We start from the raw sequence: 20,604 nt of genomic DNA, 5'->3' as shown, positions 1-20,604 counted from the left end.
GATGAAGATGACGTGTCCGCAAGCGGAGTGGGTACTTAGCCCCGCACCGGAGCCGGTAGATGCCCACCCGGACCCTCCCCTATTGAGTCAGGTTTTGCGGTCGGAGTCCACACCTTTGGGAGGGGTACTGTCACACCTTGACCATAGAGAGCTTTTTATTATCGGTCGGGGTGTGACTAGGGTGGGTCATCTAGGTGATTTATATTTCTATGTTGGCCTGGTATGGTTCCCAATCAGAGGCAGCTGTTTATCGTTGTCTCTGATTGGGGATCATATTTAGGCAGCCATTTCCCCTATGTGTTTTGTGGGATCTTGAATATGGATAGTTGCCTGTTAGCACTATTGTTAGCTTCACGGTTAGTTTGAGATTATTGTTTTGTTTTGCTGTGAGTTTCACTTAGTAATAAAAAGATGTGGAACCCAGATCACGCTGCGCTTTGGTTCACTCATTATAACGATCGTGACAGAGAGCGGTGTTGGGGGAAAAAACATACGGCATTATAAAAAACACAAACAACGAGCATGTTATAAGAAAAGACGATCAGCGGCTTAAAAAGGAAAATACATCTACAGTGCACTCAGGAAGTATTCAGACCACTTGACTTTTTCCACATTTTGTTACGTTACAGCCTTATTCTAAAATTCATTACATTGTTAGTTTTTTTCCCCTCATCGATCTACACACACTACCTCATAATGACATCGCAATACCCAATAATAACAAAGCAAAAACAGGTTTTTATAAATATTAGCAAATTCATAGAAAATGTAAAACTGAAATGTCACATTTAAAGGTATTCAGGCCATTTACTCACTACTTCGTTGAAGCACCTTTGGCAGCTAATAGAGCCTCGAGTCTTCTTGGGTATGACGCTGCAAGATTGGCACACCTGTATTTGGGGAGTTTCTCCCATTCTCTGCAGATCCTCTCAAGCCCTGTCAGGTTGGATCAGGTCTCTCTAGAGATGTTAGATTGGGTTCAAATCCGGGCTCTGGCTGGGCCACTCAAGGACTTTGAGGCTATTCCCAAAGCCACTCCTGCGTTGTCTTGTCTGTGTGCTTAGGGTTGTTGTCCTGGTGGAAGGTGAACCTTCACCCCAGTCTGAAGTCCTGAGTGCTCTGGAGCAGGTTTTCATCAAGGGTCTCTCTGTACTTTGATCCGTTCATCTTTGCCTCGATGCTGACTAGTCTCCAAGACCCTGCTGCTGAAAAACATCCCCACAGCATGATTCTGCCACCACCATGCTTCACCGTAGCGATGGTGCAAGGTGTTCTCCAGGCGTGACGCTTGGCATTCAGGCCAGAGAGTTCAATCTTGGTTTCATCAGACTAGAGAATCTTGTTTCTCATGGTTTGAGAGTCATATAGGTGTCTTTTGGCAAACTCCAAGCGGGATGTCATGTGCCTTTTACTGAGGAGTGGCTTACAAAGATACAAAACAAGTTAGAGAAAAACAAAAAGAACTGGGGGAACTTATTCAAGAATGATCTAATGTAATCTATTACAAAAAATAAAGCAAACTGGATGGAAAATTGAGAAAAATGCACCAAATGCTTCTTAAATCTCCAACGCAGGAAAGTTATCAAAAATAATTTGCAGAAACTTGTTACTATAGAAAGACTGTAATTCTGAGAATCATAGATTACTATTTTAAAAGAGGAAGCTAAATGTTTTAAGCAGATGTTTTCTTTTCTGTCTCATCTGTCTCTGAATGACGATTACTATCAGGAATTATTTCCAAATGATGAAAATTAAAAAATTGACAAATGCACAAAAAGATCAGTGGGAATTACAGAGGAATAACTTTAACGCCATTAAATCCTTTCAGACCCCCAGGGCTTGATGGCATTAAAAAGGTGTTACCAGGTATTGTTCATCCTGTTTAGACAGTGGAGATAAAATGTGACTAGTTTCAGGAAACTAGGCGTATGTTGCGCGTCACTACTTAACAAGAAATTAAATTTTTTTAAATCAAAAGTTTTTTGGCATAAATTCCTTCTGCAACGTGAACTTTCATGCGCCTTAACAAACTTGTATGCCATCTATATATACAAATAAAAAATGTAAATTAAGAGCCTAGTTGGTTTAGACATGGAAATAGACACCACCCTTCACGCTAGCCATGATTGGCTGAGATAGTGAGTGGGCTGGACATGCTGAGAGATGAGATTGGATTGATCTGCCATGTAGCACACTTCTGTCTATAACATGAACTGGTCACGATATGTAGGTAATCCTATCTAAAGCAGCTTTTTTGAAAGATTTCAAAAAGTAGAACTACGTAAGTGTTGCTCTCCACTTTCTGGGGGACCGAGTTTTGAAATCAGTGGAATGCACGGTGGAATTAGAGTACGATAGCTAAGGAGATGGAGAAAATTGTGGCATTTGATTGCAAATATGCCGACGTAGTCAAAGAACACACACTGTTGTATAAAACACCTGTCTCTGGATTACATCTTCAAACTAAGAGCAACCATGTCATCCATGACAGAGCGGGAGAAGCGTCCATCCACGTACAATCTGACAACACTCTGTGAGCTGGACAGTGGGCTTGGAGAGTGAGCTGTGTTCAGGGGATCAATGTGTTTGAGAGTCTGAGCTGGACAGTGGGCTGGAGAGTGAGCTGTGTTCAGGGGATCAATGTGTTTGAGAGTGTGAGCTGGACAGTGGGCTGGAGAGTGAGCTGCGTTCAGGGGATCAATGTGTTTGAGAGTCTGAGCTGGACAGTGGGCTGGAGAGTGAGCTGTGTTCAGGGGATCAATGTGTTTGAGAGTCTGAGCTGGACAGTGGGCTGGAGAGTGAGCTGCGTTCAGGGGATCAATGTGTTTGAGAGTCTGAGCTGGACAGTGGGCTGGAGAGTGAGCTGCGTTCAGGGGATCAATGTGTTTGAGAGTGTGAGCAAGAAGCAGATGTTACACACTGATATGCAGTGCCTTAGACCGCTGCGCCACTCAGGAGACCATGAAGGCCGGATTCACGCAGTCTCCTCTGAACAGTTGATTAACAATTGAAGCATTTATTTGGGTAATTATATTGAATTATATTAACTTATCCTCTGCAGCAGAGGTAACTCTGGGTCTTCCATTCCTGTGGCGGTCCTCATGAGAGCCAGTGTCATAATAGCACTTGATGGTTTTTGCGACTGCACTTGAAGAAACATTTCAAAGTTCTTGAAATGTTCCTGATTGACTGACCTTTATGTCTTAAAGTAATGGTGGACTGTGATTTCTCTTTACTTATTTGAGCTGTTCTTGCCATAATATGGAATTGGTCTTTTACCAAGTCACAATACAACTGGTTGGCTCAAACGCATTAAGAAGGAAAGAAATTGCACAAATTACTTTTAAAAAGGCACACCTGTTAATTTAAATGCATTCCAGGTGACTACCTCATGAAGCTGGTTGAGAGAATGCCAAGAGTGTGCAAAGCTGTCATCAAGGCAAAGGGTGGCTATTTGAAGAATCTCGAATATAAAATACATTTTGATTTGTTAAATCAGTTCTACCAAATCTCTTATCAAGATGTTAAATGTGCAACCAGAGGGAAAAAAATTCTAGATCACCTGTACTCCACACACAGAGACGCGTACAAAGCTCTCCCTCGCCCTCCATTTGGTAAATCCAACCACAACTCCATCCTCCTGATTCCTGCTTACAAGCAAAAATTAAAGCATGAAGCACCAGTGACTCTGTCTATAAAATAATGGTCAGATGAAGCAGATGCTAAACTACAGGACTGCTTTGTTATCACAGACTGGAACATGTTCCGGGATTCTTCCGATGACATTGAGGAATACACCACATCAGTCACTGGCTTCATCAATAAGTGCATTGAGGACGTCGTACCCCAACCAGAAGCCATGGATTACAGGGAACATTCGCACTGGGCTAAAGGGTAGAGCTGCCACTTTCAAGGTGCGGGACTCTAACCCGGAAGCTTACAAGAAATCCCGCTATGCCCTTCAACGAACCATCAAACAGGCAAAGCGTCAATACAGGGCCAAGATTGAATCATACTACACCGGCTCCGACGCTCGTCGGATGTGGCAGGGCTTGCAAACTTTTTCAGACTACAAAGGGAAGCACAGCTGTGAGCTGCCCAGTGACACGAGCCTACCAGACGAGCTAAATCACTTCTATGCTCGCTTCGAGGCAAGCAACACTGAGACATGCATGAGAGCATCAGCTGTTCTGGACAACTGTGTGATCACGCTCTCCGTAGCCGATGTGAGTAAGACCTTTAAACAGGTCAACATACACAAGGCTGCGGGGCCAGACAGATTACCAGGACGTGTGCTCCGGGCATGTGCTGACCAACTGGCAGGTGTCTTCACTGACATTTTCAACTTGTCCCTGATTGAGTCTGTAACACCAACATGCTTCAAGCAGACCACCATAGTCCCTGTGCCCAAGAACACAAAGGCAACCTGCCTAAATGACTACAGACCCGTAGTAGTCACGTCCGTAGCCATGAAGTGCTTTGAAAGGCTGGTAATGGCTCACATCAACACCATTATCCCAGAAACCCTAGACCCACTCCAATTTGCATACCGCCCAAACAGATCCACAGATGATGCAATCTCTATTGCACTCCACACTGCCCTTTCCCACCTGGACAAAAGGGACACTTATGTGAGAATGTTGTTCATTGACTACAGCTCAGCGTTCAACACCATAGTACCCTCAAAGCTCATCACCAAGCTAAGGACCCTGGGACTAAACACCTCCCTCTGCAACTGGATCCTGGACTTCCTGACAGTTCACCCCCAGGTGGTGAGGGTAGGTAGCAACACATCTGCCACGCTGATCCTAAACACAGGAGCTCCCCAGGGGTGCATGCTCAGTCCCCTCCTTTACTCCCTGTTCACCCACGACTGCATGGCCAGGCACGACTCCAACACCATCATTAAGTTGTGGACCACACAGTAGTGGTAGGTCTGATCACCGACAACAACGAGACAGCCTATAGGGAGGAGGTCAGAGACCTGGCCGGGTGTTGCCAGAATAACAACCTATCCCTCTAAATTTAACCAAGACTAAGGAGATGATTGTGGACTACAGGAAAAGGAGGACCGAGCACGCCCCCATTCTCATCGACGGGGCTGTAGTGGAGCAGGTTCAGAGCTTCAAGTTCCTTGGTTTCCACATCAATAACAAACTAGATTGGTCCAAAAACACAAAGACAGTCGTGAAGAGGGCACGACAAAGCCTATTCCCCCTCAAGAAACTAAAAAGATTTGGCATGGGTCCTGAGATCCTCAAAAGGTTCTACAGCTGCAACATTGAGAGCATCCTGACCGGTTGCATCACTGCCTGGTACGGCAATTGCTCATCCTTCGACCGCAAGGCACTTCAGAGGGTAGTGCGTACGGCCCAGTACATCACTGGGGTAAAGCTGCCTGCCATCCAGGACCTCTACACCAGGCGGTGTCAGAGGAAGGCCCTAAAAATTGTCAAAGACCCCAGCCATCCCAGTCATAGACTGTTCTCTCTACTACAGCATGGCAAGCGGTACCAGAGTGCCAAGACTAGGACAAAAAGGCTTCTCAACAGTTTTTACCCCCAAGCCATAAGACTCCTGAACAATTAACCAAATGGTTACCCAGACTATTTGCATTGTGTGCCCCCTCCGCCCCAACCCCTTTTTATGCTGCTGCTACTCTGTTTATCTTATATGCATAGTCACTTTAACTATACATTCATGTACATACTACCTAATTGGTCCGACCAACCAGTGCTCCCGCACATTGGCTAACCGGGCTATCTGCATTGTGTCCCATCCACCACCCGCCAACCCCTCTTTTACGCTACTGCTACTCTCTGTTCATCATATATGCATAGTCACTTTAACCATACCTACATGTACATAGTACCTCAATAAGCCTGACTAACAGGTGCCTTGCTACTCTTTTTTCAAATGTATTTTTATGGTTGTTTTATTTCTTTACTTACCTACACACACACACACACACACTTTTTTTTCGCACCATTGGTTAGAGCCTATAAGTAAGCATTTCACTGTAAGGTGAAATTCGATGCATGTGACAATTAAACGTTGATTTGATTTGACACTGTGGCTTGATTTACAACAAGTTTATCTTTAAAATGGTGTAAAATACTTGTATGCTTGAGGAATTTTAATTATGAGATTTCTGTTGTTTTGAATTTGGCGCCCTGCACTTTCACTGGCTGTTGGCGAGGTGAGACGCTACCGTCCCGAATATCCCAGAGAGGTTAAACACTTTTTTTGGTTACTACATGATGCCATTTGTGTTATTTCATAGTTTTGATGTTTTCACTATTATTCTATAATATAGAAAATAGTAAAAATAAAGAAAAACCCTTGAATGAGAAGGTGTTTCAAAACTTTTTATATTTGAGATTCTTCAAAGTAGCCAGCCTTTGCATTGATGACAGCTTTGCACACTCTTCTTCGGGGGGGACTGTAGAGGGGATCTTGGATGGCAGCTCGGGGGGGGGATCTTTGAGGGTTGGTGGCCTCGTGGTTCTGCGCTTGGGCCGATAGGTCGCTGGTTCGGGTCCCCATTTTGACTTGGTGGGAGATCTGTCGACGTGCACTTGGGCAGGGCGCTTGACCCCTGTTGCTTCTTTGGGTCTCTCTTTAAATTCATTAAAAATCCTACAATGTGATTTTCTGGATTTTTTTCTCTCATTTTGTCTGTCATAGTTTAAATGTACCTATGATGAAAATTACAGGCCTCTCTCATCTTTTTAAGTGGGAGAACTTGCACAATTGGTGGCTGACTAATTACATTTTTGCCCCATTGTATATATTCTTAATTCCATTCCTTTACTTAGATATGTGTGTATCGGGTATATGTTGTGAAATTGTTAGATATTACTTGTTAGATATTACAGTACCGTTGGAGCTAGAAAACACAAGCATTTCGCTACACCCTCAATAACATCTGCTTAAACACGTGTATGTGACCAATAAAATTTGATTTGAATTGAAAAAATAAATAAAAAGGGAAAGAGATGGGAAAGTGTGAACCAGAAGGGGAGGTGGAGAGAGGGAGACATGCAGGAAGAGAGAGAGAGAACAGGAAGAATGGGACATAGTTGTTCAAACAACACAAGGCTTAACTAAGATAAAGTACTCTGTGGTGGGGAGAGATTTGAAGACAGGGGAGTGTGGAGTGATTCTAGATCTCACTTTCTCTCTTCCTCTCCTCTCTCTCCCCAGCTCCCATTTTCTTCATCGCTCTCTCTCTGTTCCCTCTCCTTCTCCTGTCCTTAAACCAGTTTCCATGAATGCCATTCCCCTGAGTCGGAGGAATCATTTCAGATATTCTCGTGCGTAAGAGAAGTTGTTCACACGTGAGCTCATTCTCAACACTATAAATAGACTAAACAAAAAAAAAGAGTTTATATCTGCAACTGTTTTTGAGAATCCTACTTATTATTATTACTCCACGGCCCCACTGACAATGTTTGTGTAAGTGAATTCCAAATTCCAGAACGGTGTTACTGTAAACTGTAAAAACATTTGATCAACTGTTTTTGAAAAGAAAAGTGTGCCAACTGCTCAAACAAAACGTATGATTGGCTGGATTTTGTTTTTGTGGGCGATGGATGGATTCCTTAGCCTGGTCCTAGGTCTGGTCATGCTCTTTCCAACTTTTATGTTCATTGTCATGCCAAACAAGACAGAGTTGGCATGGCAGCACAAACAGATCTGGGACCAGGCTATAGATTTCTGGCTTGTGTATGACTGCATGGACATCGACTCAGTAGGATGAAATATGATGAATCAGTCAATCCCAAGTGGAATGACCCCATCCCCAGTACAATATGTGATCCCGAGGGAACACAGCCCCATTAACAGTAGTTCCTCTGCATGATGGACGTTCTCCACAGACCTCTGAGTTGTTTATGATGTTTAATTGCTCCCTGTCTCTTTCGGCGTCCGTTTCTGGCACCATGGAATGTTAGCTATGTGATAAGAGTTCCAGCATTAAACAGCCCTGGAATGGCTAGTCTGGGATATTCTGAGATCTCTGGCTTCTGTCTGTCTGGAGTGCGGAATGCTGCTTACTGTACAGTACTTCACAGACAGGGGGATGTGAAAGAGATTCCATCCCGAAATAGCACTGTTATGTTAATTTACTCATTCATCCCTATCAAAGGTTTTCCACTTCTGTCTGTCGTTAGTCATCTTCTTCGCTGAGCCCCAGCTCTGCTTGTTGTCTTGAAGTGTAGTAATCATCGTTCTCTACCATGTGATGTGTTCGAACGACTTTTATCGTCTTGTTGAGTGTTACAGTATTTCTGTCATGAGTGTTACAGTCTGCCATTTTGTCTCTGTTCTCTGCTTTTATCCTCAAAATGTTGTGTGTGTTTTCTTACTTCTCCTCTCTCCAGGTTGTTGCTCTCTGTCCGTATTGTGTTTTTAGAATGACTTTAATCGTTTTAGGAGTATTATCTTCAGTATTCCTGAGCCGGTCTTCTTCTTCCTCTCTCGGGTGATGGCCAGGAGGAGAGAGGGCTCTGGGAAGGTCAAGGTGCTGCTCCACTGGACTCCTGAGGACATGTGAGTATTATTGACTACTATGACTACTGAGGGATGTACTACAAAGCAGGATCAAGAAGTTACCCAGCTAACTTGCCTAAATATTGTGTTTAAAACATTTTTTTTTTATTGAAAGATGAGCTTGAAATGGGCATGCTTGGTCTTATTGACGCAACAAACAAAATCACATATTTCTTAATTAATCAGAAAATCAAGTTAGTTGTTTATCGAAGTTAGCTGGCTAACTCTATTTAATTTGTTGTTATTTAGGCAGGATAGTTCACTCAGCTATAGTCACTATTTAGCCAGGATAGTTCACTCAGCTAAAGTCACTATTTAGCCAGGATAGTTCACTCAGCTATAGTCACTATTTAGCCAGGATAGTTCACTCAGCTAAAGTCACTATTTAGCCAGGATAGTTCACTCAGCTAAAGTCACTATTTAGCCAGGATAGTTCACTCAGCTAAAGTCACTATTTAGCCAGGATAGTTCACTCAGCTAAAGTCACTATTTAGCCAGGATAGTTCACTCAGCTAAAGTCACTATTTAGCCAGGATAGTTCACTCAGCTAAAGTCACTAGGGAGTCATGGGATCCATAAAAATATCAAACTTAGAAAGCATACAAACCACATAGTATAAATGTAAAACACTCAACATAGTTACATAACATTCATATTCCTCTGACTCTGAGGGGGCTGTATTGATAAATGGTAAATGGGTGTGTGTGTGTGTGTGTGTGTGTGTGTGTGTGTGTGTGTGTGTGTGTGTGTGTGTGTGTGTGTGTGTGTGTGTGTGTGTGTGTGTGTGTGTGCGTGTGTGTGTGTGCGCGTGGGTTTGTGTGCGCGTGTGTGTGCGCGTGTGTGTGCGTATGTGCGTGTGCGTATGTGTGTACAAGCCTACATCGCCCGATTGCGATCCTCGATAGTCGATCGCTATTGGGGTGGGGGGGGGTCTTTCTTATGGCTACCCATGTATTTCCATGGAAATATAACGTTTATTTGGAAAGTACTAAATATATTTTTAAAAAGCATTCATGATTTGCGTAAATGTAATATACTAACTATTACTCTTGTTAAAAGTATGAAATGGTATTACATTTGGTGAAGAGCACATTACGACTTGTTTAGGACTCGAAACTCAAAGTTTAGGACTTGAGACTTGATTTGAGACTTGATGCTCTTGACTTGAGACTTGATTTGAGACTTGACGCTCTTGACTTGAGACTTGATTTGAGACTTGATGCTCTTGACTTGAGACTTGATTTGAGACTTGAAGCTCTTGACTTGAGACTTGATTTGAGACTTGACGCTCTTGACTTGAGACTTGTTGGTCTTGACTTGGGAATTGAGTGCTAAGACTTGAGACTTACTTGTGACTTATAAAACAATGAATTGTTCCCACCTCTGGCACTTACTGTAGAATTCAGTAGTATGTTGTTGAATACTATACTACACACTGTAGTATACCTCAGTCATGGGCAGTACTTACTATAGAATAGTGTAGTTTACGGTAGAATGCAATAGTAAAACCTACAGTATACTACAGTCCATCAAAACACTGCAGTCCGCAACCACTATACAGATATCTATTAATTATAATGTCCATTTAATTATAATCCACATAATAATTCATATTTCCTGTTTATATATATATATATATTTATATATATATATATATATATATATATATATATATATATATATATATATATATATTTTTTTTACATTTTATTTGACCTTTTATTTATGCAGGTTTTTTTCTCATTAAGATAAAAATCTACTTTTCAAGACAGACCTGGTCCAACAGCAGCAGACAAAACAACAAACACACTAACACAACATTAAACAGAACTATAAACACACATACAGTACAACAATTACATATTACATTAAAAACACAAACATCTTGACTAAAAACAGCTGGCCTAAAAACAATTACAGTCTTCTATGATATATAAATCGATCAAGTGTTTAAACTCCACCAACAAAACTAGATCATCACATGATGAGGATCACATCACACTGATATGCTGCAGGATTATTCTCCTACTGCAGCAGAACTGGCTAAAGTTAAGAGCCTACATCTGTATGCTACAGTATTTACTTTGCGATATACCCCTGTCCATTCCCCTCCCCCATATCCACATCATATAAGTGGGAAACCTACATGCCAAGTATAGACCATATATTGTGTTCTCTACAGGTTATAGAGAAGGGCAGAAACTCTGAACTCTCTCTTCAGACCCCAGTCCTACCTACCTACAGGTTATAGAGAAGAGTAGAAACTCTGAACTCTCTGTTCAGACCCCAGTCCTACCTACAGGTTATAGAGAAGAGTAGAAACTCTGAACTCTCTCTTCAGACCCCAGTCCTACCTACAGGTTATAGAGAAGAGTAGAAACTCTGAACTCTCTCTTCAGACCCCAGTCCTACCTACCTACAGGTTATAGAGAAGAGTAGAAACTCTGAACTCTCTGTTCAGACCCCAGTCCTACCTACCTACAGGTTATAGAGAAGAGTAGAAACTCTGAACTCTCTCTTCAGACCCCAGTCCTACCTACCTACAGGTTATAGAGAAGAGTAGAAACTCTGAACTCTCTGTTCAGACCCCAGTCCTACCTACAGGTTATAGAGAAGAGTAGAAACTCTGAACTCTCTCTTCAGACCCCAGTCCTACCTACAGGTTATAGAGAAGAGTAGAAACTCTGAACTCTCTCTTCAGACCCCAGTCCTACCTACCTACAGGTTATAGAGAAGAGTAGAAACTCTGAACTCTCTGTTCAGACCCCCAGTCCTACCTACAGGTTATAGAGAAGAGTAGAAACTCTGAACTCTCTCTTCAGACCCCAGTCCTACCTACAGGTTATAGAGAAGAGTAGAAACTCTGAACTCTCTCTTCAGACCCCAGTCCTACCTACAGGTTATAGAGAAGAGTAGAAACTCTGAACTCTCTCTTCAGACCCCAGTCCTACAGGTTATGGAAAATGTTGAGTATTTTTGTCCCAGTAGGTTTCCTGAAGGACAAGCCCCTGTATAAACACTACAGTGAAGGACAAGCCCCTGTATAAACACTACAGTGAAGGACAAGCCCCTGTATAAACACTACAGTGAAGGACAAGCCCCTGTATAAACACTACAGTGAAGGACAAGCCCCTGTATAAACACTACAGTGAAGGACAAGCCCCTGTATAAACACTACAGTGAAGGACAAGCCCCTGTATAAACACTACAGTGTTGGACAAGCCCCTGTATAAACACTACAGTGAAGGACAAGCCCCTGTATAAACACTACAGTGAAGGACAAGCCCCTGTATAAACACTACAGTGAAGGACAAGCCCCTGTATAAACACTACAGTGAATACTACAGTAAGCCCCTGTATAAACACTACAGTGAATACTACAGTAATGTATGTATAAACACTACAGTAAGTTCTGTATACTACAGTAATGTATGTATAAACCATACAGTAAGTTCTGTATACTACAGTAATGTATGTATAAACACTACCGTGAATACTATTAATATTACTACTACTGTATACTATGTAACCATAGTATACTATAGTATTTTTTTTTCATGTGGGGTGTGTTGAAGTTAGCAGTACGTTTTTCAGAACCCCACATTGCTGCCCCGTTGGCCTCCACCGAGAGAGATATTGAACCCCCAATCGGTCAATGATATCACTCAGTGACACAGGAGGACTGGTCTCAAGAGCTTTTAGAGGACTGGACTCAAGAGCTTTTAGAGGACTGGACTCAAGAGCTTTTAGAGACACAGGAGGACTGGTTTCAAGAGCTTTTAGAGGACTGGACTCAAGAGCTTTTAGAGGACTGGACTCAAGAGCTTTTAGAGGACTGATTTCTAGAGCTTTTAGAGGACTGGTCTCAAGGGGTTTTAGAGGACTTGTTTCAAGAGCTTTTAGAGGACTGGTCTCAAGAGCTTTTAGAGGACTGATTTCTAGAGCTTTTAGAGGACTGGTCTCAAGGGGTTTTAGAGGACTTGTTTCAAGAGCTTTTAGAGGACTGGTCTCAAGAGCTTTTAGAGGACTGATTTCTAGAGCTTTTAGAGGACTGGTCTCAAGGGGTTTTAGAGGACTTGTTTCAAGAGCTTTTAGAGGACTGGTCTCAAGGGGTTTTAGAGGACTGATTTCTAGAGCTTTTAGAGGACTGGTCTCAAGGGGTTTTAGAGGACATGTTTCAAGAGCTTTTAGAGGACTGAATTCAAGGGTCTACATGAACAGTGCATTAAAAGACATTGTGATTCACATAGAGGCCTGTAGCCTGAGGGAGGCTCTCTGACTGACTGGACCTCTATTGAAGAGACTGCTTTAGCTCTCTGAAGATGATCAGAGAGAGAGATCGAGGGAAGGAGGGAGAGAGAGGCAAGAGAGAGGGATGTAGTGAGGGAACAAGAGAGCGAGATGGCGAGATAGATGGATGAATGAGAGATGGAAGGATAGAGGGATCTAGCAAAGAGAAGGACCATAGAGATTGAGGAAGATGGACTGAGAGACACAGGGACTTAGGGAGAAAGAGGGAGCGGAAAGAGAGATGGAGAGTGATGGAAGGAGCAGAGAATAAGTGGGAGGCAGCCAGGGGAGGGCAAGAGGTGGGATGATGTAACATGAGGAGCTGGGATGATGTAACATGAGGAGGTGGGATGATGTAACATGAGGAGGTGGGATGATGTAACATGAGGAGGTGGGATGATGTAACATGAGGAGGTGGGATGATGTAACATGAGGAGGTGGGATGATGTAACATGAGGAGGTGGGATGATGTAACATGAGGAGGTGGGATGATGTAACATGAGGAGGTGGAATGATGTAACATGAGGAGGTGGGATGATGTAACATGAGGAGGTGGGATGATGTAACATGAGGAGGTGGGATGATGTAACATGAGGAGTTGGGATGATGTAATATGAAGAGGTGGGATGATGTAATATGAAGAGGTGGGATGATGTAACATGAGGAGGTGGGATGATGTAACATGAGGAGGTGGGATGATGTAATATGAAGAGGTGGGATGATGTAACATGAGGAGGTGGGATGATGTAATATGAAGAGGTGGGATGATGTAACATGAGGAGGTGGGATGATGTAACATGAGGAGGTGGGATGATGTAACATGAGGAGGTGGGATGATGTAACATGAGGAGGTGGGATGATGTAACATGAGGAGGTGGGATGATGTAACATGAGGAGGTGGGATGATGTAACATGAGGAGGTGGGATGATGTAACATGAGGAGGTGGGATGATGTAACATGAGGAGGTGGGATGATGTAATATGAAGCAGATTGTAACTGACAGCTTCCGATGAACATACAGTATCTACCTTCCTCCATCCCTCTCTTTGCTCTCCTCCGCTCACCCCTCTACTCACCCCGTGTATGGGAGCTTAACCGTGTACAAGGGGAGAGATGGAGAGGGGGGGAGATGGAGAGGGGGGGATGGAGAGAGGGGGGAGATGGAGAGGGGGGAGAGATGGAGAGGGGGGAGAGATGGAGAGGGGGGAGAGATGGAGAGGGGGAGAGATGGAGAGGGGGGAGATGGAGAGGGGGGGAGATGGAGAGGGGGGAGATGGAGAGGGGGGAGAGATGGAGAGGGGGGATAGATGGAGAGGGGAGAGATGGAGAGGGATGGAGAGGGGGAGAGATGGAGAGGGGGAGAGATGGAGAGGGGGGAGATAGATGGAGAGGGGGGAGATGGAGAGGGGGGAGATGGAGAGGGGAGAGATGGAGAGGGGGGGTGGAGGGGGAGAGATGGAGAGGGGGATATGGAGAGATGGAGGGGGGGGAGATGGAGAGGGGAGAGATGGAGAGGGGGGGGGAGATAGATGGAGAGGGGGGGAGATGGAGAGGGGAGAGATGGAGGGGGGGGTGGAGAGATGGGGGGAGAGATGGGGAGGGGGGATAGATGGGGAGGGGGATAGATGGAGCGCAATGAAAAGGGAAAAACTCCAGCCATTAATCAGACACAGAGTTGGGGGGGGGGCGGATAGAGAGATATGGAGAGAGAGAGAGAGAGAGTAGAAAAGGATAACTCTCCATTCTCTCTGCAGGATAATCAGTGACGCTACATTCAGTCATAAATCCTCTGAGCAGCAGAGCAGTAATAGGGTGAGTGCTGTGGAATTATTACTAATCACTGTCCGTCAGTCTATCTATAGAAGGAGAGCTATCATTTACTGGCTTTTACTGAACGGTTAGAAGTCAGAGAGTGGACAGTATATCAGCAGCATCATCTCCAGTTTGGTCTGAGCCTGGGAGAGGATCTGTCTGTGAACTATGGGAATATGCCCTCCTTGGTATTCATTTGTTTGTGTCTTGGTGTCGCTTAGAGGGAGACGTTTGGCTTCATGTGTTTGTCTGAATAATGGCCCTTGTGTTGTGATCTGTTGAAGTCCTGAATCAGGCCAAAGTTACCTGAACTGGACTGAACTGTACAGAACTGGACTGGGGTGTGGTTGGCCGTTTTAGTGGTTCGTCAAAGTTAATATTTTATTGTTTTCTTAATGCCAACGCAATCTGTTGGTCATTTATCCAAGTTGTGTGTAGTTCCATCCTGTGATCTGACCCCTGATGGAGAGGTCAACGTCCAGGCCAGACCAGACCAGAGGGTCAGTGTGAGCCAGACCCCAACCCCATTCAAAAACAACTCCTACTCCCAGCCTAGACAATTATGTAGATCTGAGAGGATAGGATAAGTATTATGGGCGGTAGAATTGTTTTGATAGGTATAATTGTGGACAGGGCCAGTCCAGACTCCTTCTCGGTGGTCAGCAGTATCATTATGACTAGGTAGACTACTACGGTTCATTAACAGTTAACATTGTAGCTAAGCGTTCACATCCTGACATGAATTCCTTCCATCTGGGTTAACGCGTAACTCTCATTAACATGGCTGTTCTGAAGCTGGCCTAACAGCTCCACTGTGCTAGTACAACTACTCATCAATAAACCACTCACACGGGGAGAGGGAGAACGAGGGAGAGAGGGAGATAGCTTCGTCACGTTTTCTGGTATCTGGGTCGTGTTCATTAGGGTACGCTGTAGCAGCAAGTATTAAAACATTACATTAAGGCTGGGCGATAATGACCGAAAAATCGTCTTAGGGGCCAAGCCGAATTTCTTCATCCTCCTGAGGGTTGAAGAGGCGCTGTTGCACTTTCTTCACCACACTGTCTGTGTGGGTGGACCATTTCAGCTTTGTTGTAAAATACACTGCATTTCATACAGTCAGCAATAACCTAATGAATTCAGGACGTGTGAAGTTATACCCAGGCTAAATATAAACCTTCCACAAACATCAGACCCACTAATAATTTTATTATTTTATCAAAATAGTTGAGCCTGCTTTTTTTTTAGCAATAGTCACTGATCTGTCTATCAAGTCTGTTTATGAAAATTCCCTTTTTGTTACAAATTTAACCAGAACCCTGCATAATGCACTTTCACTAATGACCAACGTCTTGCAGACAGACATTATAGAAAATGAACACAGGTCTTAAACAATCTCTCAAGCACAAGCCCACGTGCTAATGATTAGCCAGCTAATCTTTATATTTCAAGTTTAGCCAACAAGGATCTATTTGCTAGCTAACAAGGATCTATTTGCTAGCTAACAGGGATCTATTTGCTAGCTAACAAGGATCTATTTGCTAGCTAACAAGGATCTATTTGATAGCTAACAAGGATCTATTTGCTAGCCAACAAGGATCTACTTGCTAGCCAACAAGGATCTATTTGCTAGCTAACAAGGATCTATTTGCTAGCTAACAAGGATCTATTTGCTAGCTAACAAGGATCTATTTGCTAGCTAACAAGGATCTATTTGCTAGCTAACAAGGATCTATTTGCTAGCTAACAAGGATCTATTTGCTAGCTGACAAGGATCTATTTGCTAGCTGACAAGGTAGAACAGTTGCATTGTTATGAACCCACCTTTCTGTCCGTCTCCAGCTGTTTGAACAGCAGGCTAGTCTGTCCACTTTGTTCACATTTTGAAATCAAGTGGCCTACCTTTTATGCTCATTGCACATTTATAAAACACAAACTAGACAGCGACTGTGGCTTAAATTGCTGCTAGTGATACATGATACCACAATGCAACAGAAATTGAGCATTAATTTTCTTGAAGGCATGAACGGAGCCTCGAGACTTAACCAAATAAAATAAAATACATTTGTATTTGTCACATACACATGGTTAGCAGATGTTAATGCGAGTGTAGCGAAATGCTTGTGCTTCTAGTTCCGGCAATGCAGTAATAACCAACAAGTAATCTAGCTAACAATTCCAAAACTACTACCTTATAGACACAAGTGTAAGGGGATAAAGAATATGTACATAAAGATATATGAATGAGTGATGGTACAGAGCGGCATAGGCAAGATACAGTAGATGGTATTGAGTGCAGTATATACATATGAGATGAGTATGTAAACAAAGTGGCATAGTTAAAGTGGCTAGTGATACATGTATTACATAAAGACGCACTAGATGATATAGAGTACAGTATATACATATACATATGAGATGAATAATGTAGGGTATGTAAACATTATATTACGTAGCATTGTTTAAAGTGGCTAGTGATATATTTTACATAATTTCCCATCAATTCCCATTATTAAAGTGGCTGGAGTTGAGTCAGTGTCAGTGTCAGTGTCAGTGTGTTGGCAGCAGCCACAACTCTGTGAACGGGTTTGATAACGTGTCATTTTTAAATCTTACTAGTGAAGTTAGGTAAATCTGAGGCTTGTGGAGCAGGGCATTGTAAACAAACAGAGTGGAATGATGTGATCTACTTTAAAGAGGTCCAGCCAAACGTTTATTAAAGGTTACAGTCATGTGTAATTAAACAGTCTGTCACGTTCTGACCTTAGTTCTTTTGTTTTGTCTTTTGTTTTAGTATGGTCAGGGCGTGAGTTGGGTGGGTTATCTATGTTAGTTTTTCTATGATTTGCTATTTCTGTGTTTGGCCTGGTGTGGTTCTCAATCAGAGGCAGCTGTCAATCGTTGTGCCTGATTGAGAACCATATTTAGGGAGCCTGTTTTCTATTGTGTTTCGTGGGTGGTTATTTCCTGTTGGATGTTTGTTTCACATTGCAGGACTGTGTCGGGTTTTTCGTTTGTATCAGTCACTTTGTTATTTTGTATTCTTTAGTGTTCAGTTTTTATAAACTACAATGGACACTCACCACGCTGCACATTGGTCCGATCTCTCCTACTCCTCAGAAGAGGAGGAGAACCGTTACACAGTCTTCTGTGATAACACAAAGGGCGCTATGAAAAACGGTATCCAGGGGTTTAAGAGTAGAGGCAGCTGCACTTTGATAAATAGTATCACCATAACAACAGGTAGAAAGGTTGATAAATAGTATCACCATAACAACAGGTAGAAAGGTTGATAAATAGTATCTAATAAACCTACCATTAAAATTATAGACTGATCATTTTTTTGTCAGTGGGCAAAATCAGCAGGTGATCAAATAATTTTTTTCCTCACTGTATGAGGACATTACTGTTTAATAAGATCTGGTCACGGTATATGAGGACATTTCTACTGTTCTCTGAGAGCTGGTCACGGTATATGAGGACATTTCTACTGTTCTCTGAGAGCTGGTCATGGTATATGAGGACATTACTGTTTAATGAGAGCTGGTCACGGTATATGAGGACATTACTGTTTAATGAGAGCTGGTCACGGTATATGAGGAAATTACTGTTTAATGAGAGCTGGTCACGGTATATGAGGACATTTCTACTGTTTAATGAGAGCTGGTCATGGTATATGAGGACATTACTGTTAATGAGAGCTGGTCACGGTATATGAGGACATTACTGTTTAATGAGAGCTGGTCACGGTATTTGAGGACATTTCTACTGTTTAATGAGAGCTGGTCATGGTATATGAGGACATTTCTACTGTTTAATGAGAGCTGGTCACGGTATATGAGGACATTACTGTTTAATGAGAGCTGGTCACGGTATACGTGTCTGTTAATCCACTACTGAGAGCTGTCATGGTGGAGACAGCCGTCAATCTGGGGAAGGCTGGAGGAATGTGTTCCTCATTTTCTGGTGCGCGCGCACACACACACACACACACACACACATATCCACATATACATGCAGGTAGCCTAGTGGTTAGGCAGAAATCGGGACGGTGTGACGGTAGGAATACGACTTTTAGATGGTGAAAACGTCTATCATACATCAGATTTCAACACTGGCCGATGTCATAACTCTGGAGGATGTTTTCTCTCCAATGAGCCATTGATCATATTTCGGTGATATTCCTACCTGGAGAAATGTGAAATGTAACGGAGGGTCTAACACATTTTGTCCTATTTGTCTGTCTCTTTAGTCCAGGGTGCATTGCATGGTGCCATTGCCAGAGATATTATAGAAAGAAGATAGGAATCTAATGAACGTATAACGTCCATGCCAGCAGACTGTTTACAAATCGTGTTGTCATGCTGCTTCACGTGGTTGCTATGCTAATCGTCACACAATCCCTTCTCAAAGTCAGTATATGTCGAGAAACGTGCCTAATTGTCCTCGAAAGTACGTATTGTCATGATTCCAAAGCTATACAATACTACAGATAGCAAGTTAATTATCTCACATCTCGGGAAAAGATTTGTAATGTTGTACTTATTGTTGACGAAATTTGTGCTAATGTTGGGTTTTTAACGAGTCTGGGCTCCCATTCAGTCCTTGAAGGAGAGCGCTTCTTGTCCCAGAATCGCCCAGAATGCACCGCACAGCCCGTTGACGTAACATGGGCAACGTTTCCTGTCTCCTCAAAAAGTATAACTGCCGTTGCGAATGTCAGACTCCACTCAGTGAGGCAAATCGATCTGCAGGTTGAACATGGTGAGATTGTAGACTCCTAAATTGATAGTGCAGTTTATTTAGGTGATTTTACAGCTAGCTAGTTACTTTACACGCTGATATCGACCCTTGATATTATTGTGTGTTGCTAGCTACATTTGCCCGCTAACTAGCTAACTAGCCAGAGCATTGCATTGTGAATTTTGCAGTCAACTTGAGCTGCAACAGATTTCCACAACTAATTTCCCATGTCGCTATCAACCTTATTATAACGGCAAAATGAAACATTTATTCACAAAAAAAATATTGTTTTCACATATTAGTGTCATCTAACACTGTAAATTAAAGGAATGAGTGGTTTTGGGTGGATGTTTCCTGTGAGATGCAGTACCAGACAGTCGTGACAATTGCCTTTAATGGTGGAACAGAAGGGTTTTTGGGAGAGAGAGAGAGAGAGAGAGAGATAGAAAACGGAGATTGAGAGGATAGAGAGAGGGGTTTGAAGAGGCGAGACTGCCAGAGCGCGAGAGACACACACAGAGAGAGAGATGAAAATAACCAGTCCCTCTCAACAACCTGTGTGGTAGGGTTATTGCTGAGCAACGTCCACACACACGGCAGACCAAGTGATGAAAGATGGCCTGGCGAGTATTAATGTAGTAAACAATGAAACTCACACGCACGTGCACACACACACAGGCTCAAGGGACGCTGTAGTGTAAACCTACCACATTGACTATGCTGTAGCAGTGATTAGCCAAACGGCTAATAGAGGGGCATCCCACAGCAGAGTAGTTCTGGGAACCAGCAACCCACAGCAGAGTAGTTTTGGGAGCCAGCATCCCACAGCAGAGTAGTTCTGGGAACCAGCAACCCACAGCAGAGTAGTTTTGGGAGCCAGCATCCCACAGCAGAGTAGTTTTGGGGGCCAGCATCCCACAGCAGAGTAGTTTTGGGGGCCAGCATCCCACAGCAGAGTAGTTCTGGGAACCAGCAACCCACAGCAGAGTAGTTTTGGGAGCCAGCATCCCACAGCAGAGTAGTTTTGGGGGCCAGCATCCCACAGCAGAGTAGTTCTGGGGGCCAGCGTCCCATAGCAGAGTAGTTCTGGGAGCCAGCGTCCCACAGCAGAGTAGTTCTGGGGGCCAGCGTCCCACAGCAGAGTAGTTCTGGGGGCCAGCATCCCACAGCAGAGTAGTTCTGGGGGGGTCAGCATCCCACAGCAT

At 43.3% G+C, this 20,604-nt stretch overlaps 1 pseudogene; it reads left to right on the top strand.

The window, feature by feature from the left end:
* Positions 1–20,604, top strand: part of LOC112235817 — a 69,199-nt pseudogene that overhangs the window by 27,570 nt on the left and 21,025 nt on the right.

The sequence above is a fragment of the Oncorhynchus tshawytscha genome, linkage group LG19 (genome assembly GCF_018296145.1).
Source record: "Oncorhynchus tshawytscha isolate Ot180627B linkage group LG19, Otsh_v2.0, whole genome shotgun sequence".
NCBI classification, from domain to species: Eukaryota; Metazoa; Chordata; class Actinopteri; order Salmoniformes; family Salmonidae; genus Oncorhynchus; species Oncorhynchus tshawytscha.
This window is presented reverse-complemented; position numbering and strand designations above follow the sequence as displayed.